This window comes from Prionailurus viverrinus, chromosome A1, assembly GCF_022837055.1.
Source record: "Prionailurus viverrinus isolate Anna chromosome A1, UM_Priviv_1.0, whole genome shotgun sequence".
Classification (NCBI taxonomy): Eukaryota; Metazoa; Chordata; class Mammalia; order Carnivora; family Felidae; genus Prionailurus; species Prionailurus viverrinus.
In genome coordinates this window covers 208,782,815-208,803,991 of record NC_062561.1, presented here as the reverse complement: position 1 = coordinate 208,803,991, position 21,177 = coordinate 208,782,815, and the positions used below count along the sequence as shown (strand labels likewise).

General features: G+C 40.8%; 1 protein-coding gene across 1 annotated transcript in view; it reads right to left on the bottom strand.

Annotated features, from left to right (window-relative positions):
- DAB2 (DAB adaptor protein 2) overlaps positions 1-20,594 on the bottom strand; it is a 168,818-nt gene extending 148,224 nt beyond the window's left edge. Inside the window, exon 1 of the mRNA XM_047861929.1 lies at positions 20,447-20,594. The gene's annotated coding sequence lies outside the window, so the exon portion shown is untranslated. The remainder of the gene's footprint in view (positions 1-20,446) is intronic.
- Between the last annotated feature and the right edge of the window lie 583 nt (positions 20,595-21,177).

The window sequence follows — 21,177 nt, the reverse complement described above, 5'->3', positions numbered from 1 at the left end:
TCTACAGATAAAACATTTTATGTCAAAGGATACCTTTCAGTGGCAATCCTCAGGCCATTTCTGACTCGTATGCAAACTTTTTAAAGCCCTTGGGCCACTGAATTGTTTGCACATGGAGTGACGCATAGATGGTGTTTGAGATAGGTTTCATGGCTCCAAAAGTGTAGGATTTGTCACCTCTTCCTCTCATGGTGATGGATTTCTCACCTCTTCCTCTCAAGGTGCAGTAATCTTTATGGCTGCTCTAAATGACTGGTTAGATAGGAACTGAGCCCATGGCTACTTCAAACATTCTTGTTGAAAGATTGTTGTTGTTGTTGTTTTTTAGTGTTTGTTTATTTTTGAGACAGAGAGAGACAGAGCGTGGGGGGGGGGCAGGGAGAGAGGGGGAGACACAGAATCTGAAGCAGGTTCCAGGCTCTGAGCTGTCAGTACAGAACCTGATGCAGGGCTCAAACCCACAAACTGTGAGATCGTGACCTGAGCTGAAGTTGGACGCTTAATCGACCGAGCCACCCAGGTGCCCCCTGTAGAAAGATTTTCATGCATTGCCCACTAGACAGTTCGGCTGAGGAAATCTTATACAATGGGGCATGGATGATTTAAAAATCTAGATCCAATAGACATAAAAGACACACTCTATCTTAGCTATGTGTGATTTTATGTATGTGTGTGTGTGTGTGTGTAGATTCACACGCATATATGTAGCTTTGGCACACTTGGTTTAGTTGTATAATAGTCTCTGTGTGTATGTGTATAATTTAGAAATCCTGCTTTAGCTATGTGTTGGTTTTTTCCCTCTGACAGTATAATTCTATTTTAAATATGAAGTAAGATGGCCTAAAAATATTAATTATAGAAGCCAAACTTCTCTGAGTCATGCAGTGACCTTCCTCCACCCCACCCCCGCCCTGCCACCTCCCCTGTTGCTTTTGAGCACCAGGCATAACCAGCTTTCTTTCATGAGACAGAGATTTCCTTTCCAAGAAATAAGTGCAAGCTCCAGACCGAAAAGATGAAAATGCTAATGGGTGGTGTTTAGTTTACCCAAACTGATTTCTCCAGGTGTGCTGTTATTTTGCCAGTAGCTTAAGAGCCCTTTTTCTTTTTTAATCCCCCGGCAGAATTGTCTATATCTAAGGGAGCAAGAATGACCACTAAGAAAAAAATAGATATGAAATTACACTGCTGAGAGTTTTTACACTTTCTTTTTCCTTTTGGTGGTGGAAGGACTTTTGTCCTGCAAAGGCAAAACTAGCAACGACTTCGTGCCTTTGGCTTAAACATTAAACAGAAATGTATCCATTTAAAAATCTTTATCCTGAATGAGTAGACAGATGAGTTCAGCCTCAGGAAAAGTTGGAACGGGTTTCCTCCAAGTATGAAGTGGGCAGAAGGCACTGTTTTGTTTTTTCAGGATGGAGGTTTGATCTAGAGGAAGGAACAGGCTTTTTGCCTGAGTCTAAAGAATTAAAGGAGAATGAAAATGGGATTACAGTATCTGATACTCGGTTCCTTATTGTTTGTGTCACAATTTAAATCATTTGTTCACAGTTGATCACAAGACCTCTCAGTCTCTATTCCGTGCTAGGAGAGTATTCTTTCAAAAAAACAGGAAGCGACACTTTAAGTAATTGCAGATTTACAGTGACTACCAGGCTGATCCCTGCTCTTTGTCGCTGGCTTTCCTGTTTCGGTCTGGTGGGGGGGGGCCAGAGGAGGAGACAGGGTTGGGGGAGGCGACTCTCTTACGGTGCCTGTTAGACTGAGCCCGGCTACACCTTAGTGGGTGAGTGATGAAAACGCTTTAAACAGTTGCCAAACAGTTCAGTAGAAAATATTTGACATCTCACCTACATCAACAAGCAAGAGTTAAAGGTTAAATCACACACACTCAAGTGCTGGGAAAAAGGATATGTTTATGTCATCAACTTTCTTTGTTCTAGGACCGCCCTATGTCAACAGGGAGACAGGCAGTTCCCTGCTTGGAGCTACCAGGACAATAGAGACTGATCCCCAATTTGTGCATGAGTGACAAATCCACTCTTAAGCGTTTGCAGTTTGCTTCTAGCTATGTGGTCTTCTTCACCGCGTTTTACGCGCTTCCGGCTAGCTGTTTTAAAACAATGTGGCAGTGGCCTTTCTTTGCTCTTTCTCCACCCAGAGTCTTGAGATCCCAAGCATGAAGCTCAGTGGAGAAGGAGGAAAACCTGGGATGGGGAAGGTTTTCTTTCTTTTTATACATTTCCTGTGTTGACTTCAAACCCCTTAGGCTTCACCTTAAAATCTGTTATGTTGTGGGGCCAGGGAGGGGGACTTCACAAAACTGGTGCTCGCACACTAGGACTTTTCTGGAGAGACACTTAGTGCCTTTCACAAGTATATGAAAGGTTGAGCAGGAGATTTCTTGACCAGATCAATAAAGTTTTAAATTAATGTTTGTGAGGAAAAGGAAATATGCCCAGATGACTAAGGCAAAACTCTTACCATGGAGACCAACATGAGTCATGGAAGGAAAACCAAAAACAAAAAACAAAAAAACAGTATAAAAAAATGCTTCGTATCTTTTGGCAGATCTAGGTCCCTTTTGAGAATTGCAAGCTGTGGATTATCTGCTTACAGTAAAGTTTCTACCCATGTTCAGGAGGATCAGAGACTCCTTGATGAGCATCCACAGAAGTCCTAGCAGTCCAGGGCTCCAGTTAGGTGCCTCTGGTGTGGAAGTTCCCTGTAGCATGAGGCTACCAGCAAGTGGAGCTCCCATGCCTCCTGATTGTATTTTGAGAGTTGAACTGAAAGTCAATACACAATAGGTAAGAACAGGTATACCTATGCCATAGTCAAAAGCACTTTTACCAGTAAACCTTTTCTAAAATCAAGATTCTGTACCCCTTCCCTGGATGCCAGACAAGCAAGGTTGGCTTTTGCTACCTTTCCTTCTGTTTCCCATAGATTTCGTCTACCCATCAGCTGCTAGATTATTGTACGCTAATACTGTCATTTAAGCTACAACAACAACGTTGCTCGCTGTTCTTACTTTCTGGCCTTGAAACACTTGCCCAGGTCTGTGGACTTGTTCTCTTTCTGGTCCCTGTTAGGAATATGTGAATTTGAGATGGATACGTTAAGCCATTATCATCTGATTCCATGAACTATTGGCATCATTTAAAAAGCATCCTTTAACTTGATTTGGGGTTCACCAACAATCTGATCAATTTTCACATAGCATTATAGTTACTGCAGAATCTCAATGTAAAGTTTAGACTCATTAATCATTACTACTACCACAGTGGTTTTTAGGCCTTATTGTCTCATGATTCAAAAGAGAAGCATGAAGTTTTAGTACACTATTTTTGATAACTGCATTCCAATATAATTGGCTCTCTTTGAAGTATCATGGTTGTAATGCATTTAAAAACATTAATCCAAGAAGTAGTCCACAGGCTAGTCAGACTGCCAAATGGGTCTATGGAACAAAGAATTTAAGAACTCCTGGCAAAGGACGATAGAACAGGTGTTGGACTAGCATTCAATGTTGGTAGATTCATCGGAAATATTGTAAAGGTCCCATTGTCCTCACATGAATGGGATGAAGGTGTCCTGCCCCTCAACAGTGGATTCCGTAACCTGGTAAGGCCGGAGGGCTGGTTGATTTGGCTGCTAGAATATGACCAAGTCTGCCTTGAGGAAACCATTCTTTTTTTTTTTTCCTTATTCAAGTTTAGTTGACATGCGTTATGTTAATTTCAGGTTCAGTAAACCATTCTTGCAAGGTCCTTGCCTGAGTGCTTGAGGCAGAAACTGAGACCTCACCAAATCTGTAAGACCATGTGACCGTGTTTTGTGTCTGGCGGTTACTAAATGTTGAAAAGAACATCAGACTTTAGACTAAAGACTACTCTCATCGCAGCATAAATGCGGCATGGTGTGGCTGTTGTGGAAGGAGCTCACAGCTCTTATGCACCTCTGACCGTCAGAGGCTGTAAAGAACTTGACAGTTTTGAGCAGCTGAATTGACTCATGTCAGTTTGCACTTTTTTTTTTTTTTTTTAATCAGTCTTAGCAGTAAGCAGTGCAGTGTTTTCCATGGGCAGCTAGTTTGCTTTTATTTTCCAACACTGTGACTCTTACAACTGTTTCCTTTCCTCTTTGTGTGGGCCGTTAGACAGTTAAATCTGTTGGCTGCCTCTAGCAAGTATATAAAATTTTGTGGCATGACGTTTGTACTTCTATTTCATTCTTAGGAGGCAGTATAGTGAGTGATTAAGAACATGACCTCTAGAGACAGACAATTTGGGTTCAGATCTACTAGTTTGCTAACCAAATGACCTTGGACATGTTCACCTTTCAATTTCCTTATCAGTCTTCATAGGGTGTTTGTGATCGAGTGAGATAACACATGTAGCATCAGGGTTCCAGTAAGAAGCAAGAATTTTTAGATGTTATACCTGGCTCCATCTTATTTTCCTAGATTATTTTTTCTCTGCCTCATGATTTATTACTTCTCTTGCTCACTGAAATCTTGTTTCTATACAGAATACATGTTTTGTAAACCTCCCTGCTTCTTTCCGGTGTCCTGACAGCAGTGTGGAGGATGAATTTGTGAAGAATCGTATTAGAAGTATGGAAATCAGTTAGAAGAATATAAAAGTAATCCATTTGATAGACGACTACTAAAATTGTAGCAGTAGGAACATGGAGGAAGAGAGGTATTTGAGATATTTATGAGGATGAGTTGACAGGACCTGGTGAGCCATTTTATGTGAAAGATAAATAATAGGAAATCTGGGGTAACTTTAGGTTTGCTAGTGTAGATGACTGGGCAAATACTGGTACCATCAATCAGGATCTGGAATAGAGGAAGTGTCCTGAAAGTGGTTAGGGGTAGGGCTAAACAATGAGTTAAGTTTGGACCATGTTGAATTTGAAATTTCTTACGGGATTATTAAGTGAAGCCCAGTAAACCATTCAAATAAACAGCTACAGTTCAAGAGAACTTATCAGACTGGATACATTGGTTTAGGATTTAGCAGAGTATACATTTTTAACAATGCTTATGGGAAAAATTGCCTGGTAATAAGTGAAAGTCATGGGGATTTTGGGAAATGGGCTTGAGGGCAAAGGCTGTGACTTATTCACCTTTGTATTTTCAGTCCAGACACTAGCCCAGTCTGGAGGAGGAGCCTCACCGGTGACTGAGAAGGAGCAATTAGAAAGTGGACCGAGAACTAGGACAGAGTGATTTCTTAGAAGATGAGAAAACAGTTTTAAGAATGAAGGTACAGTCAACATTTGGGGGTCTTGGATGACATAAAACTCAGACAAGTTAGTGCACTGTATGACAGAACCAGGACTTAAAAAGATCTCAGGTATGGAAATCAGAGTTAAATCTCATTGTTAACTAGGGATAAAGGTAAGATCCTGACTTAGGTTTAGAAAATTAAATGCTTTAGTACTGGAGGTAGATGACCTGGTTTAATCACATTCCTGGGATTTAGTAGTAGGCTGAAAGTTCAACATAAATTAATTCTAGAGTCTGACTGCCAAGGTATATAATTAGGCAATGTTAATAAAAATATCCAGTACAGAAATGTGGAAATAATAATATCTTAGTATATGTCACAGATACAGTTCGGGACAATGCATTTCAAGAGGAAAAGTTACAAAACTATCGTATAAGCAGGGAACAACAAGCAGAATGAGGAAGCGTCTGGAAGTCATCTCATTCACTTGAAGGCTGTTTGAGGGAAGACATAGGAGGGACATGGTATGTCCCAGCTTCACGCTGAAGAGACACTAATCTTATCCTGTCTAGTCTGGCCTCAATCAAAGGGTGGAACTATAGAAGTGATAAACTGAGAGAATCCAACTCACTTTGAGAAATTTTCTATAAGTAAGCCAATCTTTCAATGGAATTAGCTCTAGTGGGAAAAACAGTGAGCCCTCCCCCTCTGTTTATTTATTGAACTAATATTTAACTAATATTTAACTAATATTTTAGAGGCATCTACCACAGATCCTAGCACAGAGATCCCAAGGTGGTAGGAATATAACAGGAAACCAGTTTGGTTCCTGCCCTACTGGCTGTTACATTTTACATTCACTTATTTATCAAGTGTTTATTAGGCTCATGCTGGATATTAGACCAGCCCTATTCCTCAGGGATATAGTGAGAAGGATTTCTGTTTTCATGGTATTTACAGCCTGTGGAGGAAGCAGATATTAAGGAAATAAATATACAAATATATATAGAAAGTTACAGACTAGGTGATCATTGGTACTATGCAGCAGGATTAATCCTACAAGGGAGAAAACAATCAGGGGAGCTAATGTAGTTTGATGAGTTCTGGAATGGTCTCTCTGAAGATGGGCAAATTGCAGGTAAACACGAAGAGAATAGTACATGAAGAGTATGCTTGAGGAATGGAGAGAAGGCAGGAATCACTGGAGCAAGGTAAACAGGGGAGAGGAGTTTGGTAAGGGCAAGGTCTTACGGGTCTTTGCGCGTAGAGTGCAGAGGGAAGTGTGATGGGAGGCCGTTGAACAATTTAGTGAGGATGGCGATGTAACAATAGAAAATACACTACAGAAAAAGGAGTCCTCTGGACTCTGTGTGGGGAATGCACCACAGAAGGAAAAATTGGATGTGGAGAAAATAAGGACTCCATTGTCTCAGACTTGATGAAAGGTCACGGTGTTTTGCAAGAGAAGGGAGGTAGTAGTTGGATTCAAAGCATATTATTCAGTAGGTTTAATAGGAGTTGGAGACTTGATTTGAGTTGCACTGATTTGCCATGGGGAGTTAGGATGAGGAGGATTTCAAGAATAACCCTTAAGAATCTAGCTCCTGTGACTGGCTGCAGTGTGAGAGGCAACCTTGGAGGCGCTCCATGTTTGGGGTGGTGGAGAGACTGATTATGAACCTGAGGGCCTTTTGGACAGGTGAGGCTCGTTGGGATGACTATAGACACGCAAGTGATATCAGTTACAATAGAACAATGGCTGGAGAGCTCATGACGTGTCCCCTAGGGATAGGTAGATGGTATGTTTTGGTGTTCACCTGTGCCCTTGATCTGTCTCCCTTCTGTCTCCCCCTTTGTCTCAGGGATGGGGTGAGAATTCGAAGCTCACATATTTTGCCCTCATTTTGTTAGCAGAAAACTGTGTAATGGTGACTCTTCAAGACTTTGTTTTTAGAAGGAATTCAGATAGAAGCCTTATTACCTGTGTGGATTCAAATCAGAGCTATAAGAATACTGTTTTTCAGATTATCTGTGGTGTTTTACTTGTGGTATTTATATTCCTCATTCTTTGTTAGTACTGAGGATGACCTCAGAAGCCTCTTTTCATAATCAAGGTGTTCTCTGGAGGTGTGATTGTTCACTAACCATCTTAGATAATTCAATGAAATATATGTTGCAGATATTTTTTTTTTCCACTGAACTGTATCATAGAAGAGACTCATATGAGAAATTGAAAATTTGCCTAGAAATGGCTAAACATCTGTGTTTTTTGATAAGATTGGTGGTAGGTATGAGAGATCAGATCATTAAGTCAGGCAAGATAAGATAAGCATGCCTATGAGTTAAAGTATCATTCAGCAACTATGATTAATTGCCAAAAGATCTTTCAAATAAACAGATAATAATAAAACAGGGATTAGCCATCAAGTAGGATGATGCAGAGTCTCATTATTCTCCTTCAACCCCAATAGCAAGTCATTTTTCTTTACATAGTCTCTTGATCCACACTTCCACACTTAATGCAACAATTTAGACTGCTGCCTTATTGCATCATCTGATACCTGGGCTATTGAAATAGGTTCGGTCCTGCTTTCTGGTTCTTCCTTCTGTTCTGCACACTGCCATCAAAGCAAATTTTCTAAGATACTTCTTTTTTTTTAATTTTTAAGATTAAAAAAAAAATGTTTATTTAGGGGCGCCTGAGTGGCTCAGTCGGTTAAGCGTCCAACTTCGGCTCAGGTCATGATCTCGCAGTCCGTGAGTTCGAGCCCCGTGTCAGGCTCTGTGCTGACAGCTCAGAGCCTGGAGCCTGTTTCAGATTCTGTGTCTCCCTCTCTCTCTGACCCTCCCCCACTCATGCTCTGTCTCTCTCTGTCTCAAAAATAAATGTTAAAAAAAAAAAGAAATATATTTCAAAACGTTTAGGGGCGCCTGGGTGGCGCAGTCGGTTAAGCGTCCGACTTCAGCCAGGTCACGATCTCGCGGTCCGTGAGTTCGAGCCCCGCGTCTGGCTCTGGGCTGATGGCTCAGAGCCTGGAGCCTGTTTCGGATTCTGTGTCTCCCTCTCTTCTGCCCCTCCCCCATTCATGCTCTGTCTCTCTCTGTCCCAAAAAATAAATAAACGTTGAAAAAAAAGATTAAAAAAAATGTTTATTTATTTTTGAGAGAGAGAGAGAGACAGAGGGAGAGTGGGGGAAGGACAGAGAAAGAGGGAGACACAGAATCCAAAGCAGGTTCCAGGCCCTGAACTGCACAGAGCCCCACGTGGGGCTCGAACTCATGAACCTTGAAATCATGATCCGGGGAGACGTTGGACCCTTACCTGACTGAGCACCCCATAAGGTATTTCTTTTATAATGCTTCTCCTGCATTCAAAATCCTCCAGTGGGTTCACATGTTATGAAGGTGAAAAGTCCTATCTCCTGTGGTGGATAGTTAGGAACCTTTGTAGGATCCAGCCAGTCCTATTGAGTGTATTTTCCCCATTCGTTGTCCTATAAATGCAAAGGAGTGTTTCCACCTCTGCGTTTGTTTATGTTCTTTCCTCATTTGGGAATACCCAGATTGTCCTTGAGTTTGTCCTTCTCTCAAGGTCAAGACTGAGCTCCCCCTCTTGGGAACACTGCTAGGCAATGGATCATTATAGATGTTGCATTGCTTATCACTTGCTCCTTTATACATGTCCCAGATTTTGCATCTGTGTTATTTGCCTCTAATGTGAGAGAACTCTCCTTATGATGCTTCCCCGCCCTGTTTCTCAGCAACCCTCTCCACAGGGCCTGGATGCCTGGCCTGAGGTCAGTGGGATCTTTGAGATCATCTGTATCTAGATTCAAGGCATTTTCCACTGAGGGAAGAACACAGGATAATTTAAAAGCCTAGTTTTGGAAGTAAGAATGAAGAAAGACAGCTTTTGCCAAAGGCTCTAGAAAGTGTACTGTGTAATAAAATGTAAGGCATGTTTCTCCATCTTTCCCTGTCTCTTGTCTCTGTGTCAATTTTAAAGCTTATTTCCCCCTTTCTTATAGTGAATCATATTTTTCTATTTCCTTCCAGAATCTGTTTTCTCCTTCAGTCTTTCATCACCCTTAACATATGTCCTTAGTCATCTAAGACTCTTTTTCTCTCCCAAATCATCTTAAGAAAATGTTAATTTCATTGTCTAAACTTTCCCTCTTTTCAATTATAATACTCAACTTCTCTTTCTTTCTTTCTTTCCTCATTCCTCAAACTTCATTTTTATACATTCCTATTTTCTTGATGGGTCAAGAGAGACTTTGCCTTTCTTTCTTTCCTTTTCATTTTTTTTCTTACCTTAAATAATTCACTGCTAAAGGCGTTGACATTTCTATTTAAAACACAGTTTACATTCAGGTTCTTATTCTTCTTGTTCAATCCAGTCAGTTACAATTTTGTGTATGTGTCTAATATTGTCTGAAGGTTTATGTGAAATTGAAGATAAGGTTTTGTAACAAATTACTTTAGGGTACTCAGGCTTGCAGATATTCTATATTACCTACTACATCACCTGCTAATTACATACTATCTTGTTTTTGCCTTTACAATTCTGCCATTTAAATCTCTTATATCTGTAGGAGAATGTTGAAGTAGCTTCTTCACATGATAGGCCGTAAACAGTATTGTCATATGCATACAGAGAATGAAGGCTGTTGTCATTTTTTAAAATAAATGAATGCCTTTCTTAGCCATGTAATCATATCAACTCTCTCAGATGAAGTGCTAATTGCCTTCCTTCTGATTAAAATGAGTTCTTGTCATAACAGGGCTAAACTCATGGACTCTATTACTCAGCATTCTAATAAGGAGGGGTAAGCTCAGGACAGTTGCTCAAATGGGAACTCTATTTGTCTCGAGAGAGTTGGTTGGAAATGAAATGCATAGAATTTAGGTGAATATTTTTCATGTCGGTACTTAGTTGGTTCTTCTCCATGCCTGACTGAGACCAGAAAGTCAAACCCTGAAAGATTCCCAGGCTGAAAAAAAAAAAAAAAAAACAAAAAACAAAAAAAAAAAAAAACCAACGTGAAAATGCCAGCTTTGTTTTTTAACACATGGCTTGACACTGTGCTTCTATTTTAATTAATTAATTTTTTTGCCTTTCCTGCCCAGTATTCACTCCACTTAGGCTGTGAATGTATATGGCTGCCACCTGCAGGGAGTCTGGCCTTCTTAGCTGAGTAGCCTTGGACTATTATTTGAAGCATGAGAGGTGTCCATACGTTGTGACATTCCATACGGTACCTTGTCTTAGAGTGTTGTCTCTTCAGGGATTGACTAAAATGAAAATAATAACAGTGCTAATAATAGCTTATATTTATTAAGCACTTAATGCATGCCTGGTACGGTTCCATCCATTTTATATAAACTACCTTGATTCATCTTCACAATAATCCTATGAGGTAGGTAGCATTGTTACAATATCTGTTTTCAGATGAGGAAGCTGAGAAAGAAAACTAGTAAGTGGTTTGCTCCAGGTAGCCCAGATCCCCCTGCGGTAGCCAGGGGGAAAAAAATTGGACCTTTCCCACTTATTTTGGTCACTACTTCATAATAAAATTATAGGGATAGAAAAGATAAGAATACCTCTATATGGTGGCGAGGATTGCTTGGCTAGATAGTAAATATGATTTCTGGAGTCCCCAAAATGCTTGGTGAGGTCAGGAAATAGGATATTTATTCAATGCTAAAATTCCATGCCCCAACTCTATCCAAGAATATCAGAGGTTTGGGGCACCTGGGCGTTTCAATCGGTTAAGCGACCGACTTTGGCTCAGGTTATGATCTCATGGTTTGTGGGTTCGAACCCTGCGTCAGGCTCTGTGCTGACAGCTCAGAGCCTGGCGACTGCTTCAGATTCTGTGTCTCCCTCTCTCTCTTCCCCTCCCCTGCTCATGCTCTGTCTCTCTCTGTCTCTCAAAAATAAATAGATATTAAATAATATTTTAAAGAATATCAGAGCTTTAATGTAGATAATGTGCAAGTATACGGAGACACAGAATTCTTTGACTTCAGTGAATATGCAGTACCTACCAGGGAATCTAGTGGTAAGGTATTTAGGGAGTCAGGAGGAAAGTGTGTCCTGGGAAGGAAGTTTAGGAGAAGGAACAATGAAGGGCTTTGAATTAAGTCTGTGGTTAAAGGGTCACATGGATGCCAGTATGGTTGGTTGTCATTATCCACTTGAAATCATTCCTGAAACACACAAAAAGTCTTACTACTCGCTTGTCGTATATGCCGTAATTTCATATGTTTGACAATGCAAACTTTGGAAATTCAAGTCCTATATGAGTTACGTATTTCTCTTTAGGGTCATATGCATTTCAATAACAGCTGTCTGAAGTGGGGAGTGGTGTCTGTTAATGGAAGCGTAAGTCCAAGGACAAATCACCCCTGTGTGTGAACAATGCGGAGGAACAGGAATATATAAGGATAGCGCTTGGGCTTTTATTAAAAGAGCCTTGCTCTAAACCCACCCCCCGTATTTAGTGCTCTAAACTATGCACTAAGCAAGAAACATGACTTTATCCCAGAACCTAAAGAATGAGATATATAGAACAGTATTTAAAACCAATATTTAAAAACTCTTAGATGTCTTTCAATTGTCATAATTCCTGCTTAATATAATTTTGATATTCTCCTTAAACTGGGTCATCCTCCTCTCCTCTTCTGGCTAGAAACCTCCAGATGATGCTCATTCCCCGAGAAAATTTGCTCAGTGGCTCTGGCTTGATGGTTAAATAAATGCTTCTTCTTACGTCCTTTACATTGAGTATGTTATTCAATCCCCACAGCAGCCCTCCATTATCACTGAGGCACAGAGAAATCCAGCAATTGACCCTGGGCCACACCGTGAGTGAAGGGATTTTAATTCCAGCAGTCACACTCGGAGCCCGGGTTTGAATTGCCATCAATCCGCAACTTGAATTCTGTTAACTAGTTCTGGAGTAAAGTTCCAATGAGCTGAGTACAAGAGTGTCAGGGACTAGCTCCCATTACTCCTCAGAACAAGACAAGGTCATCCACCATCTTGTAATAAGATTTCACTGAGAACTCACTTGTGCATTCCAGATAAGTCAGGAGGCGTGTAAGTCAGTTGAGTCCCACCCTCCAGCTATCTCCCTTGGCTTTATCGATATGAAATCGCAGGTAAATTACTTTGTAACCTGTTCTTAAGGGGAGGGGACACATTTCAAACATACTTGAGCAGAGGAATTTTTAAGTAAGTATGATCTCCTTTTGTGATAGGAAAGAATGAGGGAAATGAAGTGTTTTGAGTGTCTCTGGAAAGTATCAGTATCCCACTAGGAACCAGCATACAATTTATTTTGCTTCTTCTTTTCAGAGAAAATATGAGGTAATAATTGCTATCCCCATTTGGTAGATGAGAAAACTGAGATTCACAAAAGTCCACTAACCAGAGATTGCAAAAGGCAGAGCCAGAACATAAACCAATCCACATCTATCGTCTTAGGGTGCCCAAAGATTGCTCTGCTGGAGGCAGGATATGGTTTCCAATTTTAAGGATATATTCACGTTAAGCTGCACAAATCCTTCTATTCAAAGATGCAGACTGTGGTCTGGGGAAATATGCCTTCTCCTAAAGATCTCTGCAAGGATATCAATGTGGCAGACAGGCAAGGACGTGGAGATTCCTAGGGTGGAGTGTCCATGGATGGTGGTGCTTTCACAGAGGATATGATTCGCTTAAAAAAACAATTCTTTGACTGCAAAAAAATGTAATGATTCCAATTTGGGACACGTTAAATTGGAAGTGACACTGCAACGTATCGACTAGTAGGCAATTGAGAACAGAGATTAGGAGTGAAATCTGGGCTAAATTATACACAGAGTACCGATGGGGATTTGAAACAGGGAGTGGATAAGATTTCCTAGGTTGAGTATGTAGGAAGAGCCAGGGCCCAAGAGAGTTCTGTAAATCGCCGAAGGGCTGCTGGGGCTCCAGAAGAACCTGTGAAGGATCCTGGGGATCGAACATGGAGGCGGCAGATATGCCTCGGGACCAGTGTCTCTGAAGGCAAAGCAGGAGAGACTTCCAAGGATCAGGGAACTGCCAATTGCATGCAATAATAAAGACACCTTAAGAGGATGAAAGCCAAGAATATATAGCAGATCACTGGGACACATTACAAAGAAAAATAAATGTGTTTCATTAATGGAGTTTCTAAAAGATGTATTCACATCACAGACAAAGCTAATTTTTCATTGTAGAGCAACCTATTACAAGCAATAGAAATCATACAGAAAAGAGAAAACTTGCTCGTAGCTAATTAGGCATATGGCACCTAATCATTTGAGATGGGCCACATCTGCCAGTAAGCTGGAGGAAGGATAAGGAAGTAGCAGGTTGGGGATGGAGTTGGGGAGGGAACTCAAGGTGGAGGGCATGGGTCCTGAGGGAACATTGGAGGGACTCAGATCCCACTGAGAATGAGATGGGAAAACACTGGGGGGTTTTGAGCAGAAGAGTGATGGGATCTGACTTCTGCCTCCACACGATACTTCTGGATGCTATGTTGGGAATAAAGCAGCAAGGGACTTGCTTTGGGGACAAAGCAGCAAGACCAGCGCAGAGGCTCCTGGGATCCAAGAGCAAGATGGTAGTGGCTTGGGCCAGGGTGGTGGTGTCACATGTCACATAACAGATACATTTTGAAGGTGAAACCCGCAGAGAGAATACCAGAATAGGAATCGGAAACTGCATGCACAAAACTTTTTTTCCTAGTATTTTTTTTTTCTGTATAAAGTAGTTGGTTGGAGGTAGAAGCAGCGTTAAGATGAATTGTCTTCCAGACTGAGAGAAATCTCAGCATATTTGTATGATAATGAGAGCTGTAATAGTAAGAAAAAAGTTAAAACAGAGGTGAATGGCCAGAGTGATGTCCTTGAATAGGCCAGAGGGAAAGGGGGCTTTGCCAAGTGGAAAGAATGGTCTCTTTCTACTCAGTACCTTGTACCCTGACCTGGTAGTTCCCAAACTTTTCATGTATGGCCCTCTTTTTAACGTTAACAACTTTCAAGGACTTTCTATGTTAGCAGTTGTACTTTGGGTACTCACAGACGAAGGGAACATAGAATTAATTATAACTAGATTAATTATAACAAGAGCAAAGTTATATTGAAGAAAAAGTACAGTTATATGAGACTTTTTTTTTTTTTTATCACTGTTGCTGCTCTATGTTCGGTGCATCTATAGACTAACATATGCCTCGAAACCCCAAAGATTCACGCTGACAGCCCACAGTTTGGAAAACCTGCTTTGGCAAAACTGCACAGCCCCCTGATTTCTGAATATGCCGGGTGCCTTCGGACATGCTATTTCGTCCGAGATTTTGTCTCATACATCCCTCAGGGCACGATGCAACTCCTCCTCCACAGATTCTTTCCAATCACACGCTTCTCTTCTTCCTTGCATTCCAGTAATTGTCCTTGTACTTTTAGGCTGCTCATAAACTCATCACTGAATGCACAACATGTACCACTGGGCCACTAGACTCTTTAAATATGTGACACATCTGCACACGTATCTCCTCTCCTCTATCACCTGAGATGATTTCAGCCAGAAATTATGTCTTGCTCATTTTTATTTCTCAGCAGTGCACGTTTCACTATTGAGTGGAATGGAAATACTTGAAAAACTGTTTTTGTGTGTGTGTGTGTGTGGTATTCCAGAGAACAGAATAATTATTAGTGGACAAAATTAAGAATAAGATAGATTTTCGGCTTAATGAAAGGAAATACATATGCACTTTTGAGGCCTTAAGAATTGGAAAGACTATTATTTAAAATAATGACTTCCAGATAGCGGAAAATATCCATGTCATTTTTTTCTCCCAGCTACCATTTAAGCTCTGAGCACTATACCAAATGTGTAACCTAGAGCATCACATTTAGTCTTTTTAATAGTCCCACAGTGAAGGCATTTTATTTATTTTTTATTTTTTTAATGCTTATTTTTGAGAGAGACAGACAGGGTGTGAGCAGGGGAGGGGCAGAGAGAGAGAGAGAGAGAGAGAGAGGGAGACATAGAATCCGAAACAGGCTCCAGGCTCTGAGCTGTCAGCGCAGAGCCTGATGCGGGGCTCAGACTCACCAACTGCAAGGTTATGACCTGAGTCGAAGTCGGATGCTTAACCGACTGAGCCACCCAGGCACCCTACAATGAAGGCATTTTAATCACTCCCATTTTACTTGACATGGTGAGGCAACTTGCCTCAGTATACAGCTTGTAAATTGCAGTGTTGGTATTGACACTCGAGTTTGTGTGGTGATCAAGTTTAGATATTTGACTTGGATGTCTCACCTTGTAGGAGGAATGATAAATTGCCAAGGTTATAAAAGAAGATACAATTCTAGGAAGATGCAAGTTATCTAGGTAGCATCCTATGCTTTTGTTATAGTTTAGCAAGCTTGCTTTCCAAAAGAGAGCCATGAAATAGAACCCGGAAAAAGAAAAGCCATCCATAGTGAGGTGCGCAAAATAATCTTTCACTTTGCTCATCCCCACTTACTCTTAGATCCAAATTATCCTTGATCTAGAATAAGAACAAGTCCAAGTTCACTGGTAACCATGTTATGATGAGATAACCATTGAGTGGGCTTGGGGAGCCTGGGAGACCTCTCCAAATGTTGAGAACACTTCGTTTTTGAGCATTGGACACAACTCTCAATTAATGACATTAATATTACCATGGTTCTCAGTATGCACCTGAAGTATCTAGGTGCTTAATTAATTTTATCTTCCTTCTCACTCATGCTCTACGAGTCCACATATATTATGAGGCTTTCTTAAATTCTGTTATTTCTGAGTTCTGTTACTTCTTAAGTATAAATAACAAATAAAAGAAACATTTTTATTTGATAATGTGTCATTTATGAATATACAAAAAAATTCTGCATACTTATATGGAGAAGCTGTTTATCCAATTCGTACAAAAGGGGAGTACCATATTTTTGCAAACCATTTATTCTTGATGTTTCGTTCAAGAAAATATGTATTTACTTGCAGAGAATGGGACAGGGATGTTGAATAAGGAAATACGCTATATGCATTTTCTCATCACATTTCAATATGTTTGCTCTTGCAGCAAATAATCTAACTTGGCATTTAGAAGCTTGGAGCACAGAGGGAGACATTACCACCCCATCTTTCTGTGCTTCTACTGGCTATTTTGACAGTCTACTCAGAAAGCTTTATTCAAGTGAACGTCAACTTCACTTTCCATAGAACTATGACCTTAAAAAACCAATCTTTTAACTTCCTTTGGGGAGCCATGTGACTGACTGCCTTGTCAGCAAGCTACTTTTCCTGAATCTAAGTTATTTCCTTTCCTACAGAGAAAAATTGCTGTTATCACTTCCAACCCCCTCAGTAATGGCCTTTTTCATGTATAGTATATGCTAAAAAAAAAAAAAAAAAAAAAAAAAGATGAATGTCTCTTCCTTTTTGCTTATTTGCTCAAAAATTGTTTATCCTAAAGAAAAATGTAAGGATATAAGCACATTTCATGTACCGTGAGAAAAAAAAAAAATCAGCACTTGCAGAGATTTCGGATCCAATAGACAGCCAAAAGTTCTCGGAAACAGCTATTTTAAGACATTCATTTCAAATACCTAAAACCCAAAAGCAATATGGTCTTGTTAAAGCCAGCATCACCCAGTACTTCCCGATTTCTTTATCATATAAACTTTTTTTTTTTCTGGTTTTTATCCCATATAACTTTTCTGTAACATTTAACCCCAGGACCAATGTCTGGTTGACATTACTCTGCCTTGCTTTTGAGACACTGACCGGTCCATCTTGATTTCTTCTCTTGACAACTTTTCTCACCCCTCTTCACTAGCTTTTCTCCCCCCTGGTTCTCTCCTTTAAATGCTCTATCCTTAGCATCCTGCTTTCTTTGTACATATCCTAACTAGACATTCTCACATCCACTCACCTAGCTTCAAGCCTCATCCATTCACTGATTTCCCCCATGTTCAGCTTAGGCTTCTCTCCTAAACTCCAGCCCAAATGCCCCCTGAGCAGCTCCTCCTAGATGTTCCATGGTCACCTCAAATTTAACATGTCCCAAACCGTGCCCATTATCTTCTCACCCAGCTCCTCCTCTGTTCCCATCTCAGGGAGAGTATTTGTATACGTCCTGCGCTAAGCTTAAAACCACTGACTCCTTCTCCATTTGATCCTATTAAAGAGTCCTCGTCTCTGCTCCTTCTCTTCCTTCCCCATTGACATACACTTAGTTCATGTACTCACAGTTATCCTCCAGATGATCACAGCCGTGATCTCCGAACGCCCTGGTTTTTTATCTCTCCCCTGCTGAAGTCAGACATTCTGTATATCATCCTCTTTCTTTAACACCATCGATAAGTCCCCATTTCAAATACAGAGAAATCCCAAATGCCTTAAGAGATACTACAATGCCATTTGCAGGTTAGCCTCAATGGCTCTGCCAGGGCCATCTTTCCCCACACCCTGACCACCCCCCTCAAAGGCAGGTGCACTAGTCACCACAACATTTATATCTTTTGTCCTTGTACATGCCATTATTTTCTTTGCCTAAAATGCATTCTCCAATTTTTCCCCCTGCCTGATTGATGCTATTCATATTTCAACAACCGACTCAAATACCATCTCTTCTTTAGAGTCTACCTGGCTTCCCCAGGTGCACATTTTCTCTCTGTTTTTATTGCCCTTAGAGAGAGGTTATGGCAGGACCTGTTAGCATGACCCTCTTCCCTTTCCCTGCTCCACCTCTCAGCTCCAAACCCTGGAAGTAATCCTAGAATGGGAATACGAGGTGGTGGTGTCCTTGAGATAGACCTCCAAGCAGTTTATACTTGTACTGGGTAAAGTGGAGGGGGGCAGAGGTGAGGATAAATTCATGCCCGATGGCTGGCTGGGCTGAGGTTTAATAACTGAAAACAACTGGAAAATGATGGAGCGTTCTTGGATGCCCTGAAGGGGATTAATACTTAGAATAGTATACTTGGGAAGAATGATTGAGAAATGTAAAAACTTCATATTTCTTTTGAGTTAACACTGCTTAGTAAACTAGGTACTTATATAAATCCATTGAAATGCATAGAAATTCTTCAGGAAAAGAACAAATTTCAATCCCAAACCACTATCCGAACACATTTTCTGTTACTGACTTATCCTTGATTTCAACAGGTAACACCATTGGTCTGTTGTTGGTAAGCCCTCTGGAGATGAAAACATGGTCAGAGGTCCCCATGAAAGACATGTAAGAATGTACTACCTTGTACCGATCCAAAGCATGGTTCTGACTCATAGTGTAAGGATAAATCAAAGATAGATGGAAGCTCCTGCTCAGATCAAAGTTTAGAATGAGTACCTAACCAGTTGCTGAGTGACTGGGAACTTTCTGGAACCACTGAGGACTCTGTTGATCAGTATATCAGAAGGCATATTACTATAAGTCAGCCATGTTTGGAAATAGCTGGCATGTTTATTCATCTTTAGAAAGCAAAAATGCACAGTATTTTATTATATTATAGGATATTAACAGTAATTTCTCCCAAAACTATTCAGAAAGAAATATAGGCCATTCTTGAACAACTTGTGTCTGATTCTCTCTCTGTACTCTGAATTCTTCTGCTTCTGCTGCATACCTATATTTTCCATACTATGTCGCTTATTTGTCAGTTCTGTTCCTGTAAGCCCTGCACTAATTTCAGTCTATTTTCTGAACAATGTCTTGCTTTCTCAGATCATTTTCCCATAATCCATCAGAAAACTTGAGGCACTCCACTATAATGGAATCCCTTGGACCACATAATATCAGCCTTTAAAGTGATTATATTGCCCATACACTTGGTCAGAGAGAACTTTGATTTTCAATTTCCTCCTGGAAAGATTCCTCTTGTCTTGAATTTCCTACGTTCCAGCCAATTCCCCCATTACCTCTCTCTTCTCCTGGAGTCTGGCTTCCTGAACTTCAGCACTCCTTTTATCTGGCTGTCCCTGGAAGCCTACATTTACTACTCTTGGGGGCATCCTCGACAATCACGTATAAGCTATAGTCACAGTAATGTATGTTAAAGACACCAATAATAGTCAAATTTAGCTCCAGCAGGTTCTGAACATAAGGGTTCTGCCAATGCTAGAAGGAACCTAGTAATCAGAGGTAGGCGAGCATGAGGATTGCCTAAAATATTAATGGTCATTTAATTCTTAACATTGTGTGTTTTAAGGTAGGACTTCAAACAACCCAAGACAAAGAACAGAGACTGTTTCTAAAGATAAGCAGTGGGGTTGGCTTCCTTACCTTCCACCTCCTCAATTTTTAAATGGACTCAAGTAATTTGAAAATCAGAATCACTGATCTGGGCAGCATCAAAATACCTTTTAAAGTAAGACAAGGTACATTTTGGTGACGTTGTTATAATGGCTCTTTTTTAATACCCTGGAAGTTCTATTTCAAACATCTACTTTCACTAGAGACTTTGGGGTTGCAATATACTGTCTGAGATATGCTTCATTACGCACTGATGAAAGTCATTGTGGAATGCTGTTATGCTTCGCCAGCTGCTGGCAAACTGTACAAATATCTAAGACTCTTTTTTGCTTTTGATTGAAAATATCACATATAAGGCTCTGTGTTAAAATCAGAAGTATAAAAGCTGCTGGCATCTGTAAATATTTCATCCTGTAGGTATCCCTACAGGTAGAGAATGGCAACTGGGAGTCAGAAATCACTTGGTAGAAGAGGAGCCACCCACTTCTTTATCGTAACAGCTCCCCCTGCTGGTTCAATACGAAGGCTTCACGATTGTTTGCCATTTTCCTTTCAACTTTTGAGGGACTCTGGAAACATGGCTGGAAAACATTATCCTCAACTGAACCGTGGCCAGGAAAGTCTCAGGAGGGAATTCTTTCCTGACATAAAATTAAACCTGGCTTCAGCATATCTTAGGGGGAAAAAGGAGGAAAACTTACTGTTGATGTTTCTTGGCTTGGTTTTCTCTCTGTTCTTAAAGAAACATTATTTTAAAAATCTGTAACAAAACCTGTCATCTGCCAAGTCAGTCCAAGTGTCCCAGTGGCTCACAGCTCAGGTTTCTCTGTCTTGCCCTGTTCTGTTGCTTACTCCACACAAACTTTGCAAAATTTATTCATACACGGATGCCTCTTAACTTACCTGCAGCAGGAGCAATGGCTCTCTCTCTCTCTCTCTCTCTCTCTCTCTCTCTCTCTCGTGGAAGGGATCTTGGTGCCTAATTCCCACAGAGTCCCAGGCACTGTGGCACCAATGTGGTGGTGGGACTTCCAAGTCAGAGCAACCAGACCTCCGGGTGACTTCCTCCTTCGGCCTTACTTGATAGCGTGGCAGGATTTCAGAAGTGGCTCAGGGGCAGTTGACCTCAAGCAATGTATTTTCAGGTCTAACCAGATGCACTACTTCTTGAGAAAAGAAAATCTGGAAGCTGGGGTTGGAGGCCTTTGCCTCTCTGTGCCTGAGGTAGATGGTGTGATGATTATTATGTGACCTGATGCACTGGTAAGAAGGTGGGAGGTTATTTATTCACCCAAAGGTCAGGCATTAGAATTAAGTTAGAAGGAAAAAAAAATAGAACTGCCTGCCCTGGAATACTGAGGGCTCTGGTGGTGAAAGATGTCTTGCAATTCAGGATGAGGCCGGACCCACTCGCCGAATCAGTGTGGTTTGGGTCACCCCTTTTCCTGACATGACCTTCTTTCTGGTTCCTGTGGAAATCAGTGACTTGGAGACAGTTTGTCCATGGCTGTGGAAGAATTAGAACAAGTGAACTGACATCACTGAGAATTTCTGTAGTGTATAGAATGGTCATTATCGGGCCTTGGATGTTCAGACATTGGTTTCTGGCTCCGAATCCACCACTCATGTTAAAA